We start from the raw sequence: 16396 nt of genomic DNA on the forward strand, positions 1-16396 counted from the left end.
AGCCAGTGATGGGATTGCTAGGTTGAATTGTAGCTCTGTTTTAAGGTCTTTGAGAAATGTCCAGCTCTGTTTGTTTTAAGTCTTTTGAGAAATGCCTAGACTGCTTTCCTTAGTAGCTGGACTAATTCACATTCCCACCAATAGTGTAGAATAGCATTCTCTTTTCTCTGCAGCATTCTCAGCTTCTGTTTTTTAAAAACTTTTTAATAACAGGCATTTTAAGTGGTGTTAGATGGCATCTCACTGTGATTTTGATTTGTGTTTCTCTACTAATAGTGATGTTGAGCATTTATTTGGGGGGGGAGGAAGGCAGGAAGGGAGGGAAGAAGGACGGTAGGGAGGAAGGAAGGGATGAAGGAAGGAAGGAAGGGAAACAGCATGGAGGGAGGGAGGGAGGGAAGGGAAGGAAGGAAATCAAGCAATGAGAGAGACATTGCCGACCTGGATCTAGAGGTTTACAAGTTGATTTCTTTTTTTTTTGAGAGAAGGAAAGAAAAAAAAAATAAGTAAAGGAGAGGAAGAAAGAGGAAGAAAAAGAGGGAGAGTAAATGGAAATATTGCTTTATTTTGAAAAGAATTGGGTATTAATAATGGCCAATCAATGTTTCATTTAAACTTATGGGTAGGTGTGATGTGGTATTGACAAGAATGTATATTTTGTGTATTTAAAGTGGAGATCTCTATAAATATTTATTAAGTTTACTTTTTCCGGATCTGAGTTCGAGTCCTTGATATCCTTATTAATTTTCTGTCTCATTGAATCTAAGTCTCGTATCTGGGTGTTAGGATCGTTAGCTCTTGTTGTTGCATTGATCCTTTTACCACTGTATCTTTGTTGCTTTAAAATCTATTTTATCCGATACGAGAATTGCAACTCCCGCTTTTTATTTATTTATTATTTATTTTTGCTCTCCATTTGGTTGGTAAATCTTTCTCCATCCCTTTGTTTTGAGTCTTTGTGTATCCTTGCATGTGAAACAGGTCTGGATGTAACATGCCATTGGGTTTTGGCTGTGTCTTTTGATTGGGGGATTTAGTCTATTTAAATTTAGGGTTACTGCCATTTGATGTTGACTGGCTGTTTTATCCATTCGTTGGTATAAATTCTTCTTTATGTTGGTGCTCTTTAATTTATGGTGTATTTTTAGAAAGGCTAATACTGGTTGTTTCTTTCTGTGTGTAATGCTTCTTTCAGAAGCTCTTGTAAAGCAGGCCTGGTGGTAATAAAATCTCTGAGTACTTGCTTGTTCATAAAAGATTTTATTTTTCCTTCAGTTGTGAAGCTTAGTTTGGCTGGATATGAAATTCTGGGCTGAAGGTTCTGTTATTTGAGGATGTTGAATATTGGCCCCCACTCTCTTCTGGCTTGTAGAGTTTCTGCCGAAAGATCTGCTGTAAGTCTGATAGGCTTGCCTTTGTGGGTAACATGACCTTTCTCTCTGGCTGCCCTTAGTATTTTCTCCTTCATTTCAACCCTGGTGAATCTAACGATTATGTGCCTTGGGGTTGCTCTTCTTGAGGAATATCTTTGTGGTGTTCTCTGTATTACCTGGGGTTGAATGTTGACCTGCTTTGCTAGTTTAGGAAAATTTTCCTGAATAATATCCTGAAGGGTATTTTCCAGCTTGGATTCATTCTCTCCGTCGCATTCAGGTACACCTATCAAACGTAAATTTGGTCTTTTCACATAGTCCCACATTTCTTGGAGACTTTGCTCATTCCTTTTTATCCTTTTTTCTCTCATCTTTTCTTCACGTTTTATTTCATTAAGTTGAACTTTGACCTCTGATATCTCTTCTTCTGCTTGAACAATTCGAGTGTTTAAACCTGTGCATACTTCTCAGAGTTCCTGTATTGTATTCTTCAGTTCCATTAATTCACTCATACTCCTCTCTAAGTTGTCTATTCTCAATAGGATTTCATCAAACCTTTTTTCAAAGTTCCTAGTTTCTTTACGTTGGGCTACAACATGTTCTTTTAACTCACCGAAGTTTGTTATTATCCATTCCTTGAAGAGTGATTCTGTCATCAGGAGGCGCTCGTTCTCCATCAAGCCTTGTTCCATTGTTGATGTGGAACTGTTATCATCTTTAGAGGGAGAGGCGTTCTGACTTTGAGTATTCTCAGCTTTTTTATGCTGGTTTCTTCCCATCATTGTAAATTTATCCTCCTGTCGTCTTTGAAATTACCAACTTTTAGATTAGGTCTCTTGAGTGGACGTCCAGGTTGTTAGTTCCCAGGGCCAGAGCAGCGGCGTTAAAACTGATGGTGCTTTTCTGCCCAGGATTCTCCTGTCTGGCTTCCTTCTTGTGTCTGTAGTAGGCGACTCTGCCTTCCCAGGACTCCAAACCTCGGTCAGAAGGGGAACCTGTCCCGTTTTCTCTGCGCCGAGCGCTGCCTCACCGAGGTGCCGTCACTGCTGCTGCGCCGGGCTCTGGTATTGTGCTGGGGGCCCATGCAGGTCCTCCAAATGTGTTTACTCTGCTCCGAGAGCTGCCGCGCCGAGGTGCGGGCGGAACCGCTGCACTGGCCACAAGAGTCACGCTGGCGACCCGTGTGTTTCCTCCACTGGGTGATCTTCTGCTCCGTGAGCAACCAGACTTTGTCTGAAAGTGTGGCATCCTCTAGTTCTCTACGCCTTCCCTGAGAGCTGCAATCTTGGGATGTTAGCGATCGGCCACCTTGGATCGTTCCCTGCCCTGATCGAGCATTTTTTTTTTTATGTTTGTTGGCCACTTGTATGTCTTCTTTTTAGAAGTGTCAGCCAGACATTATGACTCATGCCTATAATTCCCACACTTTGGGAGGCTGAGGAGGGCAGATTGCATGGGCCCAGCAGTTCAAGACTAGCCTGGGTGACATGGTGAAACCCTGTCTCTACAAAAACCAAAAAAATTAGCTGGGTATGGTGGTAAACACCTGTGGTTCCAGCTACTCAGGCAGCTGAAATGGAAGAATCTCTTGAGCCCAGGAGATGGTGGCTATGCTGAGCTGTGATTTTGCCACTGCACTTCAGCCTGGGTGACAGAGCAAAACACTGTCTCAAATAAAAAACGAACAAACACCTACAAGCCAGAAGAGAGTGGGGGACAATATTCAACATCCTTAAAGAAAAGAACTTTGGACCTAGAATTTCATATCCAGCCAAACTAAGCTTCATAAGTGAAGAAAAAATAAAATCTTTTATGAACAAGCAATTGCTCAGAGATTTCATCACCACCAGGCCTGCTTTACAGGAGCTCCTGAAAGACGCACTAAACATAGAAAGGAACAACCAGGACCAACCACTCCCAAAACGTAACAAATGGTAAAGAGCATCGACACAATGAAGAAACTGTGTCAACTAATGGGCAAAACAACCAGCTAGTATCAAAATGGCAGGATCAAATTCACACGTAACAATATTAACCTTAAATATAAATAGGCTAAATGCCCCAATCAAAAGACAAAGACTGGCAAATTGGATAAAAAGTCAAAACTCATCAGTGTGCTGTATCCAGGAAACCCATCTCACATGCAAGGATATACAGATTCAAAATAAAGGGATGGAGGAAGATCTACCAAGCAAATGGTGAGCAAAAAAGAGCAGGAGTTGCAACCCTAGTCTCTGATAAAATAGACTTTAAACCAACAAAGATCAAAAGAGACGAAGAAGGACATTACATAATGGTAAAAGGATAAATGCAACAAGAAGAGAGAACGATCCTAAATATATACGCACACAATACAGGAGTACTGAGATACATAAGGCAAGTTCTTAATGACCTACAAAGAGACTTAGACTCCCACACAGTAGTAGTGGGAGACTTTAAAACTCCACTCAATATTAGACGGATCAACCAGACAGAAAATTAACAAAAATATCCAGGAGTTGAACTCAGACCTGGACCAAGAAAACCTAACAGATATTTACAGAACTCTGCACCCCAAATCCACAGAATACACATTCTTCTAAGCACCACATCACACCTACTCTAAAACTAATGACACAATTGGAAGTAAATCACTCCTCAGCAAATGCAAAAGAACGGAAATCATAACAAAGAGTCTCTCAGACCACAGGGCAATCAAATTAGAACTCAGAATTTAGAAGCTAACTCAGAACTACACAACTTCATGGAAATTGAACAACTGGCTCTTAAATGTTGACTGGATACACAATGAAATGAAGGCAGAAATAAACATGTTCTTTGAAACCAATGAGAATGAAGACACAAAGTACCAGAATCTCGAGGACACATTTAAAGCAGTGTCTAGAGGAAAATTGACAGCGATAAATGCCCACATAAGAAGCCAGGAAAGATCTAAAATCGACACCCTATCGTCACAATTGAAAGAGCTAGAGGAACAAGATCAAAAAAACCTCAAAAGCTAGCAGAAGACAAGAAATAACTATGATCAGAGCAGAACTGAAGGAGATAGACACACACACACACACACACACACAACCCTCCAAAAAAATCAATAAATCCAGGAGCTGGTTTTTTGAAAAGATCAACAAAATAGACAGACCACTAGCCAGATTGATTAAAAAGAAAAGAGAGCACAACCAAATAGATGCAATAAAAAATGATAAAGGGGATATCACCACAGATTCCACAGAAATATAAACCACTGTCAGAGATTACTACAAATAACTCTATGCACATAAACTAGTAAACCTGGAAGAAATGGATAAATTCCTGGACACTTACACCCTCCCAAGCCTAAACCAGGAAGAAGTAGAAACCCTGAGTAGACCAATAACAAGGGCAGAAGTTGAGGCAGCAATTAATAGCCTACCAACCAAAGAAAGCCCAGGTCCAGATGGGTTCACAGCTGAATTCTACCAGACATACAAAGAGGAACTGGTACCACTCCTTCTGAAGCTATTCCAAAGAATCCAGAAGGAGGAAATTCTTCCCAAATCATTTTATGAGACCAACATCATCCTGATATCAAAACCTGGCAGAGACTCAACAAGAAAAGAAAACTTCAGGCCAATATCCATGATGAACATAGATGCAAAAATCTTCAATAAAATGCTGGCGAACTGATTGCAACAGCACATGAAAAAGCCTATCCATCATGATCAAGTAGGCTTCAATCTGGGGATGCAAGGCTGGTTGAACATGTGCAAGTCTATAAATGTAATTCACCACATAAACAGAACCAAAGTCAAAAATCACATGATTATCTCAATAGATGCAGAGAAGGTCTTTGACAAAATTCAACAGCGCTTTATGCTAAAAACTCTCAATAAACTCGGTATCAACGGAATGTATGTCAAAATAATAAAAGATATTTATGAAAAACCCATAGCCAATATCATACTGAATGGACAAAAACCGGAAGCACTCCCTTTGAAATCTGGAACTAGACAAGAATGCTCTCTTTCAGCACTCCTATTCAATATAGTATTGGAAGTTCTAGCCAAAACAATCAGACAAAAAAAAGAAATAAAGGGTATTCAATAAGGAAAGGAGGAAGTCAAATTGTCTCTATTTGCAGATGACATGATTACATATTTAGAAGACCCCACTGTCTCAGCCCAAAATCTCCTGAAACTGATGAGAAACTTCAGCAAAGTCTCAGGATATAAAATCAATGTGCAAAAATCACAAGCATACCTATATGCCAATAACAGACTTAAAGAAAGCCAAATCAAGAATGAACTGCCATTCACAATTGCTACAAAGAGAATAAAATACCTAGGAATACAACTACAAAGGATGTAAAGGACCTCTTCAAGAAGAACTACAAACCACTGCTCAATGAAATAAGAGAGGACACAAACAGATGGAAAAACATTCCATGCTCATGGTTGGGAAGAATCCATATCGTGAAAATGGCCATACTGCCCAAAGCAATTTACAGATTCAACGCTATCCTCATCAAGCTACCAATGACCTTCTTCACAGAACTGGAAAAAACCACTTCAAACTTTATATGGAACCAAAAGAGAGACTGCGTAGCCAAAACAATCCTAAGCACAAAGAGCAAAGATGAAGGCATCATGCTGCCTGACTTCAAACTATACTACAAAGCCACAATAATCAAAACCGCATGGTACTGGTACCAAAACAGAGACACAGATCAATGGAAAAGAACAGAGGTCTCAGAGGCAACATCACGATCTACAACCATCTGATCTTTGACAAACCTGAGAAAAACAAGCAATGGGGAAAGGATTCCCTGTTTAATAAATGGTGTTGGGAAAACTGGCTAGTCATGTGCAGAAAGCAGAAACTGGACCCCTTCCTGACACCTTACAATAAAATTAACTCCAGGTTAATTAAAGACTTAAGCATAAGCCCTAATACCATAAATATTGTGGAAGACAGTGTGGTGAATCCTCAGAGACTTAGAGGCAGAACTACCATTTGACCCAGCAATCTCATTATTAGATATATACCCAAAGGAATATAAATCATTCTATCATAAATATATATGCATGTGTACATTCATTGCTGCACTATTCACAATAGCAAAGACATGAAATCAACCAAAATGCACATCAGCGATACAGTAGATAAAGATAATGTCATATATACACCATGGAATACTATGCAGCCACAAAAAGAAGTGAGATAATGTCCATTGCAAGGACATGGGTGAAGCTGGATGTCATTATCTTTAGCAAACTAATACAGGAACAGAAAACCAAATACCACATGTTCTCACTTATAAGTTGGAGCTACATGAGGAGAACACATGGACACGTAGGGGAGGGAATAACACACTGGGGTCTTCGGGATGATCTGTGCAGTAAACCACCATGGCATACGTTTACCTAGGTAACAAACCTGCATATCCTTCATATGTACCCCTGAACTTAAAATAAAAGTTGGAAATTAGAAAAAATAATTATCTATTTTCTTTTGGGTATGTGCTGGAATTGCTGGGTTGAATGGTAGCCCTGTTTTAAGTTCTTTGAGAAATCACCAGACTGCTTTCACGGTGGCTGGACCAATTTACATTCCCACCAGCGGTGTATAAATATTTCTTTTTCTCTGCAGCCTTGCCATCATCTGTTATTTTTTGGCTTTCAAGTAATAGCCATTCTGACTAGTGAGAGATGGCATCTGAGAATATGGCCACTGGTGGGAGGAGTGTCCCCAGGCTTCCCACATCTACAAATACTAGGATTAATCTTAAAGATGCTTAATTTTATTTCTTAAATTGTGTTTCTCCTCACTCTTTCCTAATGCCATGAAAATATTATCCAAAAAGATGTGTTTTTTAATGACAGCAGAAAAGTATGCTAACTGTGTATTTAAATTCTATGTAATATAATTAAAGAATTTCATATTGTTGGACACTCAGGTGTTTCCCAATTTTTACAATTGCATATAAAAAACATGAATACTTTTGCTTTTAAATATTAAAGTATATCTCTGATCATTTTCTTGCAGTTAATTCCTAAAGCTGGAATCATTGATATGTGACTATATGAACATTTCTAAAGCTTGCATGTATACATTTCTCTCCAGAATAGCTGTACGAATTCATAATGCTACAGCTATGTGTGAATGCCAGTTCTGCTACACTGTCACCAACACTGGCCACTATTCTCTAAATACTTGCCAATCTCATATTTTTTTTGAGACAGAGTCTTACTCTGTTGCCCAGGCTGGAGTGCAGTGGCGCAATCTTGGCTCACTGAAACCTGTGACTCTTGGGTTAAAGCGATTTTAAAACATTAGCTTCCCAAGTAGCTGAGATTACAGACGTGCACCACCACATCTGGCTAATTTTTTTTGTATTTTTAGTAGAGACAGGGTTTTGTCATGTTAGCCAAGCTGGTCTCGAACTTCTGGCCTCAAGTGATATGCCTGTCTTGGCCTCCTAAAGTGCTGGGATTACAAATATGAGCCACCACACTTGGCCACCAATCTCATATTTGAAAAATAAGTGATTTAGTATTGTTTTATTTAAAAAATATATTTATTCTCTTCTAGTTATAGAAACCATTTATATTTATTCTAGGAAACTGGAAAATATATAAGAGAATGAAGAACAAAATTAAGTCTGTAATCTTTTTTCTTTTGGGGAGGAAGGGAGGAAGGCAGGAAGAAAGAAAAAAAGGAAGGGAGGGAGGGAGGGAAAGAGGAAGGAAGGGAGGGAGGGAGGGAGGGAGGGAGAGAAGGGAAGGAAGGAAATCAGGCAGTGAGAGAGACATTGCCGATCTGGATCTAGAGGTCTACAAGTTGATTTCTTTTTCTTTCTTTCTTTTTTTTTTTGAGAGAAGGAAAGAAAAAAAAGGAGTGAAGGAGAGGAAGAAAGAGGAAGAAAAAGAGTGAGAGAGAATGCAAATGTTGCTTTATTCTAAAAAAATGGGTATTAATAACGGCCAATCAATATTTCATTTAAACCTATGAGTAGGTGTAATGTGGTATTGACAAGAATGTATATTTTGTGTATTTAAAGTGGAGAGCTCTATAAATATTTATTAAGTTTACCTGTTCCGGATCTGAGCTCAAGTCTTGGATATCCTTATTAATTTTCTGTCTCATTGAGTCTAAGTCTCTATGTATCTGGGTGTTAGGATCGTTAGCTCTTATTGTTGCATTGATCCTTTTACCACTATATCTTTGTTGCTTTAAAATCTATTTTATCAGATACGAGAATTGCAACTCCTGCTTTTTATTTATTTATTTATTTTTGCTCTCCATTTGGTTGGTAAATCTTTCTCCATCCCTTTGTTTTGAGTCTTTGTGTATCCTTGCATGTGAAATGGGTCTGGATGTAGCATACCATTGGGTTTTGGCTGTATCTTTTGATTGGGGGATTTAGTCTATTTAAATTTAGGATTACTGCCATTTGATGTTAACTGGCTGTTTTATCCATTTGTTGATGTAAATTCTTCTTTATGTTGATGCTCTGTACTTTTTGGTATATTTTTAGAAAGGCTAATACTGGTTGTTTCATTCTATGTGTAATGCTTCTTTCAGAAGCTCTTGTAAAGCAGGCCTGGTGGTAATAAAATCTCTGAGTACTTGCTTGTTCATAAAAGATTTTATTTTTCCTTCAGTTGCAAAGCTTAGTTTGGCTGGATATGAAATTCTGGGCTAAAAGTTCTGTTCTTTGAGGATGTTGAATATTGGCCCCCACTCTCTTCTGGCTTGTAGAGTTTCTGCTGATAGATGTGTTGTAAGTCTGATAGGCTTCCCTTCGTGGGTAGCCTGACCTTTCTCTCTGGCTGCCCTTAGTATTTTCTCCTTCATTTCAACCCTGGTGAATCTAACGATTATGTGCCTTGGGGTTGCTCTTTTTGAGGAATATCTTTGTGGTGTTCTCTGTATTACCTGGGGTTGAATATTGTCCTGCTTTGCTAGTTTAGGAAAATTTTCCTGAATAATATCCTGAAGAATATTTTCCAGCTTGGATTCATTCTCTCTGTCACATTAAGGTACACCTATCAAATGTAAATTTGGTCTTTTCACATAGTCCCACATTTCTTGGAGACTTTGCTCATTCCTTTTTATCCCTTTTTCTCTAATCTTGTCTTCTCATTTTATTTCATTAAGTTGGACTTTGACCTCTGATATCCTTTCTTCTGCTTGAACAATTCAAGTGTTTAAACCTGTGCATACTTCTCGGAGTTCCCTTATTGTATTCTTCAGTTCCATTAATTCACTTATATTTCTCTCTAAGTTGTCTATTCTCATTAGGATTTCATCAAACCTTTTTTTGAAGTTCTTAGTTTCTTTACATTCGGTTAGAACATGTTCTTTTAACTCACAGAAATTTCTTATTATCCATCTTCTGAAGCCTGATTCTGTTAATGGGATGCGCTTGTTCTCCATCAAGCCTTGCTTTCTTTTTGATGAGGAACTGTGATCCTCTTTAGAGGGAGAGGCATTCTGATTTTGAGTATTCTCAGCCTTTTTACACTGGTTTCTTCCCATCATTGTAAATTTATCCAGCTGTCATCTTTGTAATTTCCAACTTTCAAATTAGGTCTCTGAGTGGACGTCCAAGTTGTTAATTCCCAGGGCTGAAATATGAGTAACCCACTGCACCGGCCAAAACAGCAGCGTTAAGACTGATAGTGCTTTTCTGCCTGGGAATCTCCAGTCTGGCTTCCTTCTTGAGTCTGTAATAGGCAACTCTGCCTTCCCAGAGCTCCAAACATCAGCCAGAAGGGGAACCAGTCCCGTTTACTCTGCACCAAGAGCTGCCGCACTGAGGTGCTGGCAAAACTGCTGCACCAGCCACAAGAGTCGTGCTGGCGACCAGTGCGGCTCCTCCACTGGGAATCTTCTGCTCCGTGAGTGACAAAAATTTTTCTGAAAGTGTGGCATCCTCTCATTCTCTGTGCTTTCACTGGGAGCTGTAATCCCGAGATGTTAGTGATCAGCCATCTTGGATCGTTCTCTAAAGTCTCTAATCTTACACTAATATAACTACTGTTATTATTTTAAATATTTTGTTTACATTTAGTTGTTAATTTAATTATCATTGACTTCTTCTCTCTCTTCACATTCAATATCCAACCAACCTGTCAGGAAAATATTTTTGTTTTATCTTCAAAATATATTTAAAATTTGACCACTTATTACCAGTTCTATTGTTATCATTCTGGTTCCAACCACCATCATTGCTCATGCAGACCATTACAACAGCCTTTTCACTGGTGATATGGTTTGGCTCTGTGTCTGCATGCAAATCTCATCTTGAACTGTAATCCCCTCCTGTTGAGGGAGAGACCTGGTGGGAGGTGACTGGATCACAGAGGCAGTTTCCTCCATGCTGTTCTCATGTTATTGAGTGAGTTGTCATGAGATCTAATGGTTTAAAAGTGTTTGGCAGTTCCCCCTTGCTCTCTCTCTCCTGTAGGCATGTGAAGAAGGTCCTTGCTTCACCTTCACCTTGCACCATGATTGTAAGTTTCCTGAGGCCTCCCAGCCATGTGGAACTGTGAGTCAATCAAGCCTTCTTTTTCAGAAATTACCCAGTTTCAGGTAGTTCTTTATAGCAGTTGGAAAATGGACTAATACAACTGGTCTCCCTGCTTTGACCCTGTCTCCTGCAGTCTCCTCTCCACACAGCATCTGGAGGGATTCTGTGACGTCTCATGTCACTTCTCTGCTCAAAATTTTTCCATATTTATTACCAAACTCAAAGTAAAATTAAAGTTGTTACAGTGGTTTATAAGGTCTAAATGTATTCATTTATCACCTCTATGACCTCACTGCCTCACCCTCTCTTCCACTCCACTGCAGCCACATTGGCTTCCTTCCAGATCCTTAAATACAACAGGCTTTCTCTCCCAGTTTAGGTATTTTCTCAGCTGTTTCCATTGACAGAAATACTCTTCTATAATACAGCTGCATGACTAATTCCCTCATAGTGAAGCATTAGCTCAAGTGAGCACCCCAAGAATATTCTGATCCTCTTTGCTATGCTCTATTTTTGTCTTCTACACAACTCTTATTTTGTAATGCACTATATGATTATTTACAGAATATTTCTTCCACTAGCATATAATATTAAAAAGGGAAGAAATATGTGGGTGTTTTGTTTTATGTTTCTGAAGAATCTTAAATAAGGACCTGGCACATAGAAGGCACTTAGTGAATATTTTTTATCGTCTCCAGTGATCATAAAGCCATAACAAACCAATTGCTTATGAGAGATACAACTGTTCCTGCTAATGAGCAATTCCTTTGTTTTGATGGTAAATAACATTCTTAATAACAGTGATTTGCTTATCAGTAAAACATGGCTTTTGTACCAATCTAACTTACAGGTTTGTCGTATGAACTAAAATAAATGACATACTTAAAGAAAGTACCACTTGGCATATAGTACACACTCAATAAATGTTAGCTACACTATTTTATAGTGCTTAAGAGTGCTTTGCTCAGGTGTTGGTCCTGGGTTTATCATCTCTTTCTTCCACTACTGGTTACATGGTTTTGGTCAACTTACTTAACAATGTATGTACAAGGGGATGTTTTTCAGCCCTAGAAAAGAAGAAAATCCTGCTATCTGTGACAATATGGTTGAATCTGGAAGACATTATGCTACATGAATTAACCTAGACACAGAAAGAAAATTACTATGTGATCTTATTTACATGTGGAATCTTAAAAAGTTGAATTCATAGAAGCAGAGAGTAGAATGGTAGTTATAGGAGGAGGGGAAGAATGGGAGATGGTGGCCAAAGGATACAAAGTTTCAATGATGTAGGATGAATAATTTCTAGCGATCTAATGTACAGCATGGGAACTATAGTTAACACATATGTAGATATTTGAAATTTGCTGAAAAGTTAGATCTTGAGTATTCTCACCATAAAAAATATAACTATGTGAATAGATAGATATTTTAATCAGTTTGACTGTAATAATCAGTTTACTGTTTATTTATATCAAAACATCATACTGTTTTTTTAAAATTTTTAAATTAAAAACATAAACACTATATTTTCACCACAATACAAAAAAAGGGATAAAAGCAGAGGAATTTTTTTGTGTGCAAAATCCAGAGAATGGACAGAGTTCTCCTGTAGTTCTAGAAATTATTGAAAAATTGAGAAGATATGAATCAAGATTATCTAAATGTCCAAAGTTCAAACATGTGGGGTACATATGATAATTTAATAAATTCACATAATTTGTAAAGGTCAAGTCACTGTAACTGGGATATACATGACCTCAAATATTTGTCTTTATGCTGGAAAGATTTGATACATGCATATACATCTAAAAGAATTGAAAGCAGGGTCTGGAAGAGATATTTGCACACACATTTTTATAGCAATTTTATTCACAATACCCAATGAGATTGGAAGTATTCTTTTAGCTATTTTGAAATGCACAATAGATTGGATAGTTACCCTACTGACCTATCAAACACAAGGTCTTTTTTCTTCTATCAAACTGTATATTTGTACCCTTTAATCAACCTCTCTTTGTAAACACTATTTAATGATTTAGTCTCTTTGTAAACACCATTTAATGATTGATTGCCCAATACTAGAGGGTAAGAATATGTTACCTAACAATTTCTATATTGCCTTGTATTTTATTTAAATAATACAATGTTAAACTTCTTACGAAAAAAAATGCAACATTGGACTTCTTGCTGGCCTCCGGCCACCACCAATCTACACTTTATCTTCTTATGTTTTCCTCTTTAAATTGTCTGCTAGAATGCTTAGCGTCATATTTGTGGTTCACTTAAGGGTATTCCTTCTGTGTTTTAACTTCTTCATATTAATTTTATTTTTTTCTACCCATTTCCTCTTTGTCTTAATTCTTTTCAAATATTAATTATACATTGTGTAAATCACATACATTCTCAAAGCAAATTTTAAAATAGTTACCAAACTATTAAATATAAAGTACATATAATTAGATATGCACTTACATATGATCAAATAAATATTATTTAAGTCAAAACAATGAGATATTTTTCAGCTACCAAATTATCAACAGTTAAAAATTATTCAATGTTATAATGAATACAGTGCATGGCTCCATTATATGTTCTTAGTGAAAGGAATTTAGCAATATGTGTTAAGTTTGGCCAAATATGCAAAAAGTCCAATGTTGCATTATTTAAATGAAATAAAAGGCAATAAAGAAATTGTTAGGCAACATATGACTATTCTTACCCTCTAGTTTTGGGCAATCAATCATTAAATGGTGTTTAGAAATAACTTGTATAGTAAAGGGGAAAGCCCCCATTTTATAATGTGTAGCAAAGAAATATTTAGGATTCTGCTATAGCTTGGATGTTTGCCCCCTCAAACCTCATGTTGAAATTTGATCTTCAGTGTTGAAGGTGGGGCTAATGAGAGGTGTTTGGGTCATTGGGGCAGGTCCCTCACGAATGGTTTGGTGCTCTCCTCACTGTAATGGGTGATTTTTCACTCTGATAGTTTCCAAGAGAGCTGGTTGTTAAAAGGGGCCTGGCACCTCCCACTCCTCTCTTGCTTTCTCTTTTGCCATGTGATCTCTGCACATGTCATCTTCACTCACCTTCTGCCATGCATGGAAGCAGTCTGGAGCCCTCACCAGAAGCAGATGCTGGTGTCTTCTTGTGTAGTCTGTGGAACCATGAGCCAAATAAACTCCTCTTCTTTATAAATTACACAGCCTCAGATATTTTTTTATAGCAACACTAAACGGGCTAAAATAGATTCTATACTGGATAATATATTATCTTGTGTGCAGTGGTTTTCTTAAGTGTTTATAAGAGTATCCAAAAGATATTGCAATGGTTATCAATGAGTGGATGGATTCTTTATGCTCTCCCTGTATTCCAAAGTGTTTATATATGAAACAAATTTCCTTTACAGTTGGAGGGAAAAATAATTTAGTGAATATATGACAAAACTCCTTAGTGGCTTTGTAAACTCTCACAGCTGTGAACAGGATCAAGGAAGCAGTAGGCCATCTCCACAGAGACAGTGATGCAAAGTTGCTGGAGAACAGAGACAGTAGAACTGCTCTATGTGCATTTCATGCAAATCTTGCAAAACTCAAATGTCTTCTATGTTTTAAATGGTAGGACAAATTCTGGTAGGAGGAATCTATCATTCAATTCAAACCCTTCCTTCCTTTCATGCTTTCTTTTTCTTTCTTCTTTCTCTTTCTTTCTTCACAGCTTTGTTGAGGTATAAATGATATACAAAAACATGGACATATTTAGTATATACAAATTGATGAATTTGGAGATAGGCATACATTTTTAAGCCATCATCACAATCAAGGTAATGAACACATCCATCACCTCCAAAACTGTCCTCCTGCCTCCTCTTTTTGTGTTCAAAACCTTTCTTTATCATTATGTGTTCCTTTGATATTAAAATAATCTTACCTGCACATTGGCTTTACCAATGTTATGGGCTGCTTTTTAAAAAAACTTCCTCTGCAAATTTATTATCATTTCATATATCTACATTCAGAAACTGTAGACACTTTGATAAATGAATTGAAATTTTGTCTTTGATCTTTTTCTCTTTTAATGTGATATGTCTAGATATAATGTGTGTGTGTGTATGTGTGTGTGTAGTGCATGTTTGCACATGTTAATACTGTTTGGTGCTTTTTAAGCTTCTTGAATGTGTGGTTTAGTATCTGTCATTAATTTGGAAAGTTCTTGTCTACTGTTTATTCAAATATTTCTTCTGTGATGTTTTTCCTTTCTTCTCCTTCTGGTATTATAATTATGTGTATGTTACAGTTGTTGCTATTGTTCCACAGCCCTTGTATGTTCTACTCTGTTTTATTTTTCTGTAATTCTTTTTTATCTTTGTGTTTTAGTTTGGAAAGATTCTATTGGCCTATCATCAAGTTAACTGATTCTATTCATGGGTGTGTCCATTTTTTTTTTTTGAGACGGAATTGTGCTCTTGTTGCCCAGGCTGGAGTGCAATGGCACGATCTTGGCTCATTGCAACCTCCACCTCCCAGGTTCAAGCGATTCTTTTGCCTCAGCTTCCCAAGTAGCTGGGATTACAGGCATGTGCCACCACACCCAGCTAATTTTGTATTTTTAGTAGAGATGGGGTTTCTCCAATTTGGTCAGCCTGGTCTCAATCTCCTGACCTTAGGTGATCCACCTGCCTTGGCCTCCCAAAGTGCTGTGATTACAGGCGTGACCCACCGCACCTGGCCAGCTGTGTCCATTCTACTCACAAACTTGTTAAAGGCATTCTTCATTTCTGTTGCTGTATTTTTTTTATTTGTAACATGTCCTTTTGATTCTTTCTTAAAATTGCCACCTTTCTGGTCATGCATGTTGCCTGCTTTTACATTAAAGCCTAAATACATTAATCACAGTTGTTTTAAATTAGTTGTCTAAAACATTCTCCCCATTTCATATCTAAGTCTGATTCTGATAATTGATATGTCCCTTCAGAGTATTTTCCTTCTTGCTTCTATGGTGTTTCTTTTCATTTTTTTTTTTAAAGCTAGGTATGGACTTCTGGTTTGTGGCTTTGCATGTAAGGAGCTTGGAAATCCATGCACTCCTAGCAACTACAAAGCTGAATAGATTGAAAAAGTCAACAACTCTTCTTTGATCTGTAAGATAGGGGAGGACACAGGAAAACTCCTGCTTCCAAGTTTAGAGAGACAGGTAAATACAGAGTCGTGACTCATAAGCAGAAACTGCCACAGGAACCAGTACTAGGGTAGGAAAATCTAACCTGTAATTAAATAATTGCTGAAGGTTCAGTGCAGGCAAATCTAAGAAATAAAAACTTCAGGAGGACCAAGTGATAGAGGGGTTTTTACAGTATTATGAGATTTTTACCCCCAGGAGCACAACCATGTTGCCATAGTAAATATTGGAGAAAAATCTTCTCATGTTTTCAGGAGTGGTAAGGAAAAAGGAACCATTTTGAAATACACCAAAGTACTCAGAGTACATAAAGATTGAGACTTAATCATAGGAA

Source organism: Callithrix jacchus, chromosome X (genome assembly GCF_049354715.1).
Source record: "Callithrix jacchus isolate 240 chromosome X, calJac240_pri, whole genome shotgun sequence".
Taxonomy (NCBI): Eukaryota; Metazoa; Chordata; class Mammalia; order Primates; family Cebidae; genus Callithrix; species Callithrix jacchus.